Here is a 7,906-nt window from a genome sequence, read left to right on the forward strand (position 1 = left end):
AAGGACAGTATCTTTGCCTTCAGCTCTGATGCAGTGTGACACGAACTGTAGGACCTGTCATCATTCATGAAGTCAGTTCTGTTTCAATGTTAATAAGTCCTTAATCAAGTCATTTGTTTCATCCAGGATGTCACATTTAGCAGGGAATTGTCAGATGCTTGAAAACTGGAATCATAGGAGCACTGTTTAATGCTAAGTGGTATCTGCATCATATCTGAAGCTGGAACATGCCAGGAAAACATCCTTCACATTCTGCACTAATATTTCCAAGCTTTCAGGACCAATCATGGGTTGGCTGGGTATGTACATTATTTCTCTCTGTTTATGTGTGGCATACTATGATATTCTATATTTAGTAACTCGTTCTCACATTGCTTATCTGTTCCTTATTTTCTTTGGCTGGTTCTTTCACTTTTTAAAATAATACTGTGCAGCATTGGACCAATCACTTGAAACCAAGATTGATGCTCTCAGTCCAACAGAAAATAATTGAAATTTAATACTGGTGCTCCTCATTCTAGTCTGTTTGTGATATGTAAGGAAAAAGAAGAGGCTTGAGCCAAGCAGCTGCTGGTGGGATTAAGTGGGAAGCTGTCCAGAGAGACCAGGTTTATGATTATCATCTCCTGTTCTTGATGTCGTCTTCAAGAGGAACGGAGCTAAGGGCTAAAATTGTATCTCTAATAACTAGTTCCTGTAAGCTTTTTCCACTTGAAAAGAAGAACAGGAAGTTATCGTGAACTCACGGCAAATATTGTCCCAATGCATTTTCCTTCTTTTATTTAAATTATTTTTAATATTGTGCCTGCTTCTGTCTGCAAATAGGTGCATTGACCGGTGTCAGTGGTAATAGGAAATACACCTGTAATATGCACCATCTGTTGCTACAAAGCAGCGTCATTATGTATAAAATATCTGCAAAGTGGAAGATTGAAAGTCATTTTTTTTGCCTTAGGGAACCGTTTATATTGATATTTTAACTCTGCTCTACTGTTGTGTCCTTCTCGTGAGCCAGACCCCTTGTGGTAGTTCTGTGAAGACACAGAAGGAGTCCTGGTTGTATCTGTGGGGAAAACATTTTGGTTTGGGGTCTTCCCCAGTTTCTGTTCTGAAATGCTCAGTAAAGAATAGCTTAAAAAAAGAATCATAAAATACTACTTCAGATTTTATTTTGTGTTTCCACAGTTGTTCCTGGTTCCAATCAGTTGATCAAAAATACTGAATGTATTAAGGATCCATGTTTCTTCAAAAAAATGTTGTGTTCTCCTAAAAGCTCTTTTTCCCTATAAAATGTTCTATTTGAATTTAGTCCAAGTCATAATGAGTGCCGGAGCAATTAAAGTATCAGCCACTATAAGGAGTCTTGGGAGCACAGGAGACAGATAGGATCAGGGTTTAAGCTACTTAAATACTTTTTATGAGAAATAAAGATTTCACAAACCTCAGTTTTAAACAAAATAGTTGACATATGCTAAGCTCAAAGTACTAAACTTCTTCTCCTGCCCTCTCCCACTAAACAAATAACGATCTATGAAATATTTAAACTTTTTATCTGCAGCAAGAAAGAAAACACACTTTATTTCTATTTAAAAATTTTTGGCAGGTGCTCAGATATTTATGATAATGTGATCATAAAATGGCATGGCAAGGTTAGTGGGAAGGTGCAGTGGGAATTTTGAGTGTGACTTTGTAAAATGTCACATTTGTTAAATCGTAGTCTGAGACTCAAATTGTAGCCAGGGTGTTTGTTCGTTTCCCTGTGTCCTAGTATAGTTCCTGTGCATTAGGAAACTCTTAAATCAACAAAGTGTTTGTGTGTAGGGCTGGATCATGCCTTCACATGCTGCAATCAGTTAAATTCCTTTGATTTAATTCTTGTAACCATTACCCTTAAAAAGAAAAAAGAAAGAAAAAGCCTTTTAAATATTTTTCATTAACACATACTATTAAGTGGGTAAGTGCCCTAAGTATATTTTAATTTAATTTAGATTTAACAGCAACATTTTTCCCATACTAATTAAATGCCAGTTTGTTATTAAGAAAATATTTATTGAAGTTGAACTTGGTGATAGATACATATCTATCACATCACTGTTAAACCTCATTAAATAGTGTTTTAATTGCAATTTGTTTTTAATTACCATTCATTAAGCATATTATTAAATCTAAATTGCATGCTTATGAAAGACGGGTTTGCCAATACAAGTGGCTGAGGCCCTTAACTACTGCCATGCTTTTAGGTTCCCATAATTTGAAGTGTGTAGGGTGAAAGTTTGATCTATTTATATTATTTCTATTATTATCTCCCTCGCTGCCTGTGTCTCCCATCTTTATTAACAGAATTAATAACATCTGAGGCAGTCAGGAGATATAAAAGGAAAATAAGAGTATGAAAAGTGGTGACAAAACAGGTCTTTGGACAAAGAAGCAGGAAGGAAACAACAGCAAAGAGGGAGCCCAGGTAGGGAAAACAGCAGTTAAACAGGGCACTGAAACCAATTATCTAAATTGGAAGAAGGAGAGGATGGGGACTGGGAGCCTGAAGGATACAGAGGGATGCTGTTAATGATTTGAATGTTAATGTGGCTTTTTCTCTTTGGCTGATCATGGGTAATGTGGCCAGGGTCAGCGTGAGACAGCCCAGCAGCTGTTCAGCAAAAAGATTTGCTGGTCCCAGTCTGGATCTGGCACAGCTGCCAGTGTGTGGGAAGGGCTGGTCATCAAGACCAGGACAGAGCATTCTGCTGGTGGCTGTATGGCATCAGTTCACAATCACTAGCTACAGGGAAAGCCCTTTCAATTTTTCCAAATTTTTACTCACAGGCAGTGCTGCCTCCCTTTAGAAGTGCCACTCAAATGAACAACCACATGGGATATGTGAATTTGCTTTTCTTGGACATGTTTGCCAGATTTCTTAGTAGTAGTCTGTGAATCTAAGGTAAGCTAAAAAAATCCTGAGATAAGAGCTTTCTTTTCTGAGGATGTCACCTCTTTCAACAAAAAAGACCCCACTGAGTTGGGTTTTTAAAGGCTGGGTGGTTTTTTTAAATCTTAAAAGAGAAGAGTCTTTTGGAGCCTTTCATCTAGGAATGACACTTGATTTTTGCCAACAGGGAGGAAAGGCTGGGAAGAAAGGTGTGAGGTTATTGTTCTGCTGGAGACCAGCTCAACATAACCAGTTAGCAAGCTGGGGACCATTCCCAAAGGGAGATGGAGAGGCAGTACCAGACAAAAGGCATGGGGTGCAGTGTTGGCATCCTCAACTATGCCAGTGTCTGACCCTATCAGAACACTCAGGGGGCAATTAATGGGAATGGGGGCTGCTGAACAGTGCCATAGGGGTGAAAAGACATTTGTTCATGGAAACAGCAGAGGCAACCTGATGTATCACCAACTTTCCCATGGGCTGGATAAAGAAAGACAATAAAACTCTGCACATTGATGCTCTCTGGCTCTGGTTCTGCTTGCATTGAGGATGGTTTTGTGCCAGGTTATCTCCACTGACTCCAGTGGATTATCTCCAATTCACAGTGCAGTTTAAATCAGAGGCAGGACTCTTTTCTCCTCTCTCCAATTCATGAACCTCTTTCAAAACCTTCTGTACCAGATGTTACAACTGTAAGCAAATTATCCTGGCAAATCAAAGTATCTCCTCATGAGTCTGTGTCACAGTAGGCCCTGGTGCCTCTATCTGCCTCTGGATCTTTTGCTCATAAACCATTAGTTATAAGTTTTTTTTGGCAGATGAGTATCTTCCATGAAAAAGCCATTTCCATTCCAATGCAACAGTGCTTTTATATGGCCTGTTTCAGTCCCTGTTGCACAACCTTTTTGCACAATGATTCATTATTCTATCCTTCTTCTTGATTTGGTGAATCATGGGATGACACCTTGCCAGCTGCTTTGTATGCCAACAATAACTTGCTCGTGTTTCAGAGATAGAGAAGGCTGCACAAATCCCTGCAGCACAGGGAGCCTGGACATTTGGCTGAGGGAAGTTCCCAGCTCCACATGGATGGGGAAGTTACCTTTCAGCTCCTGCTCTCTTTGGATGGCTCTAGGGAGCTGCATATGGCCTTCACTTGTCCTTACAAAGCTGGAGAAGGCTGAGGTTCCTGTTCCCTCTAAACTGATGGCAATCAGCCTCTCCTGCACTGTGGCCCCTTAACTGAGAGGACATGAATCAGTCCACGTCTCCATGGAGCACCTGTGCACTCACAGGCTTGCCTTAGCAGAAATGTGGAACAGCGGAGATGACTTCAAAATCACCCATACAGATACACCAGGTGCCTCTGTGGGATTTCCTGACACTATCTCCAACAGGTTGAAGTGAGGAGGCAGCTAAATTAATCCCTTTTCTACTGCAGTAGCTTCAAGAGCGTGCATTCCCCCACGTGTCCCTCCAGGGCTCCTGGGTACAGGGGTGCTGGGTTACAGCACAGCTGCTCGCTTTCCATAATTCAAGGCTTGGGTAATGATTTTTAGCTTCTATTTAAAAATTAATTTGCTTTTGTCAGTGATGCACAGGATCCTTGCAGAGGCAAATGATGCTTTCCCTTGGCCATTTTAAAGTTCTTTCTGATTTGTTTTTGCTAGGAGATTCTAACTGTAGCTATTTATCTGATCACAGAGAATTCAGAGTCCACTGGGTATATTCACAGCTGTTCTGAGAAAAGGGACAAGATTTTGGTCAGAAAGGAATATATTACACTGCTTGAAAACAGGATTTTTAAAGGAAATGCTCTTGTATTTTTAATATTTTTTTTATTTGAATGCTGTACGGTAATTCTCAGTGTACTTCAGTTTGTAGCACAGCGTAGTAATACAAACCTTATGCACTTGAGACAGTCATTTGAAAGGCCCTTGGTTTTGTTTTGAAAACAGTAAACCAATGAAAAAATCTAGATTAGGAAGGTGGTGTCCTGCTAGACTTTGAGGGTACATTTGCACATCTAATTTTTAAGTGCAATTATTACAAAAATTTCATATACAAAAGTATTCAGTATTTTTAGGTGTTCTAACCTCAGACTTCTATAAGACATGTTCCTCCCCCTGTGCTTATTGCATGAGAATCTGTCCATATGCAGATAGGCTTTGATGTGAGATACAATAAAGATCACATTTTAAGAGCAATGTGTACATATTTGTCTGACATATGGACATATGGAAAAGGACAAGGGACTTAAGAGTTTTTATTAAGGGTCGTGGGTGTGGGAAACACTCTTCTGATGGATTCTATAAAATATTTGTACCTCTGCTTTGCTACTTCTCGTTCAATGCCTTCAGCCTCAAGCGTCCTGCATTATTATTCCAGGTATTTATGTGTTTATTAGCTTGTGTCTTTATTCCTTGTGTGTCACCTTCTTGCCTCCCTGCCTCCTCTCCTCCCCAAGTGATTCTGCAGGGCTGCCCTGCCACAGAAGTGGGTCAGCCCAGCTCCAAGGGCTGCAGAGTGGTTGGATGGGGATCCACCTAGCAACACCACCACACTAATGCTGCGTTGGGAAATTTGCCCTACAGGAGTTTGTCTTGATTAAAGGCTTCAGTCTGTCTTTGCAACACAAACATAGGAGCCCCCATGCTGTTCTCTGAAATTTACAGCGTATTTTCTTTTTACTCAAGCATATTGAAGCAGAACAGAAGAAAGGATCAAAGGTACCGTAATGTTTCTATAAACAAGTACTACTTAGTTTGGTTTTTTTTATCTTGGGTTTATTTTTTTACAAACAAATCTTCTAGGCACATTAGGCTCAGATTTCATTTTATTGCCAAATCACCAGCTGGCAACAAAATCACATATGTCTGTGTAAATACAGTGGATGAGAAGCTGAACAGGAGATTGGGAGATGATTCAAGCAGTCATATTGGCTTCTACACCTTAAAATTTGACTATTTTATCTGTCTATTCAGCAATGTCCTGTACAGACCCCATTTCAGCATGAAATACTAAAATCTCAGCTTGGGGTAATTCTGTCTGTGGTTTTCCTCTCTCCTAGTGAATTTACAGGAAAACAGATAATTCTCTGGGATTATAACTCAGAAATTCATTTTTTGTTTGCTCACCAAGTGGTGACTAATCCACTCCCTGTTACTCAAATATAGGTGTAACTCTTGTGATGACTGATATTATTATGAAGCATTTTCACTTTGAGGGCCAGATGATCCTTTGAAGGTAATGCAATTTTGCAATTTGCTTCAGGGCTCGATTGGTGCCTTTTGGGTACATTCGGATTCACTTGGCAATGAAACCTCAATATTGATTAATTTGTCATTAAGGTCAGCGTTGCTATACAGCCCTTCTTTATTTGTAGTTAGACAATGGCATAGTCACTTCAATTTGTAAATTCAGTTTCTTCATGCACCCCATAATTCCCAGGGAAAAAAAGCCTGACCATTATTAGGCAAACACATAAAAAAGTAATCATCATTTTGCTTCTAAAAGCAGATGAACTAGAGCATCTTTTCAGACCTGGGGTATGAGACAGAGTTTTCCCCATGCAGTCATTAACAATGGGTTTGTTTTGGCTAAAATGATGCTCCTTTTGGGTCCCATCTAAAAGAATATTTGAGTCTCATCAAGGGAAGATGTTCCTTGACAGAGCTGGGTAACAGGACTCCCTTTGTCAGAACAGTGGCACAGAAACACTCAGCAGCTCTCAAGGATCTGTTTGAAGTGGCGATCTTGCCCTCAGTCAATAAACTCTAAAAGAGCTTAATTAATGAGCAGGGAATGAGCTCCATTATCTGGGAGGTGGAGGACAGAAATTAAAGGGGTTAAGCAGTAAACTGGCTTTGTTTCTTGCTAAAACTTTTAAGTCTTTGTCTTTTCTCTAACATCCTTCTCTTAGGAGATTTTGATGACTGACTTCTGGAAGTCTCAGCCTTACTACAAGTTGAGCTTTTTCTGTCCAGGGCTCCTAGTCTGATCTTTTTTTCCCACTGTTTCCCTTTAGTTTGTAATACAACCTGGGCTGTAACGTGTGGGAAAGGGGCTCCAGTTTTGGAAATATCAGTGCATACCCACTAGCTGATGCTTTTCCCAAACTGGCCAGAATAGAAAATACTTCCTGCCCCATTCAGAATCATCTGCATAGAAAGATAAAATGGGAGTTAACAAGGGTCAGGTTTACAACAGGGAAAGAAGGCTGCTAATGACCATTATCTATGCCACAGGTTTAACTTCATTACTTTTGCATTAAGTTCTTAATGCCCAAAGCAATAAGCAAACTGAGTCCTGTTGAACTGTAGTAACCTAATCTTTTCTCTAAATGAAATAGAGGGGAAAGCAGAGTCATTTGACATGGCCTTTATTTTGTCTTCTCTTTCCCCATCCCCCAGTCACATATTAGGCCTGTTGTGAGTTCCCCTTCCTTCTCACAGCCTTTTTCTTTTATCTCTTTCCTTTCTTCTGGAGTTTTTCTGAGTGTCCAAAGTGGTATTTGGTGCAGGATTTGATGAGAGGGTTTAGGCCTTCCATAAAGTGGATCTGGGGTTTGTCACATGGAGAAGTCTCTCTTGATAATCTTTTGAAGTACAGAATTATGCAAACTATGTCCAAAATAAAAAGCTTTTAATTTCACAGTTAAGACAAACTTGAGCTGGCCATGACATTGTGGGTCCCAATGAGTCAGATCTAGGAGAGAACACTTGCTGGGTGTTTTGAAGCATCATCCCACTTTTGCATCACAAGGGCATTACTGGATGATTATATCCCAATGTGACTGGTTAGCACATACCAGCCTGGACTCCAAACATTAGTTCATGTTCTGCCCATTCTCCAGTTGCAACCCTTGATGACAATGATGAAGTGCTCAAGGCCAGGCTGGATGGAGCTCTGAGCAACTTGGTCTAGTGGAAGGTGTCCCTGCCCACGGCAGGGGGGCTGAAACTGGATGATATTTAAGGT

General features: G+C 40.2%; 1 long non-coding RNA gene across 6 annotated transcripts in view; it reads left to right on the forward strand.

Moving 5' to 3' along the window:
- Positions 1-5,129, forward strand: part of LOC121672860 — a 71,836-nt gene extending 66,707 nt beyond the window's left edge. For all 6 annotated transcript variants that reach the window (XR_006019019.1, XR_006019018.1, XR_006019017.1 and 3 more), the window contains one exon: positions 127-5,129. This is a non-coding gene — a long non-coding RNA (uncharacterized LOC121672860). The remainder of the gene's footprint in view (positions 1-126) is intronic.
- Positions 5,130-7,906: the final 2,777 nt, after the last annotated feature.

Source organism: Corvus kubaryi, unplaced genomic scaffold (genome assembly GCF_017639235.1).
Source record: "Corvus kubaryi isolate FWS band 111438036 unplaced genomic scaffold, C.kubaryi_AGA036_p1.0 65015, whole genome shotgun sequence".
In the NCBI taxonomy this organism is placed as follows: domain Eukaryota; kingdom Metazoa; phylum Chordata; class Aves; order Passeriformes; family Corvidae; genus Corvus; species Corvus kubaryi.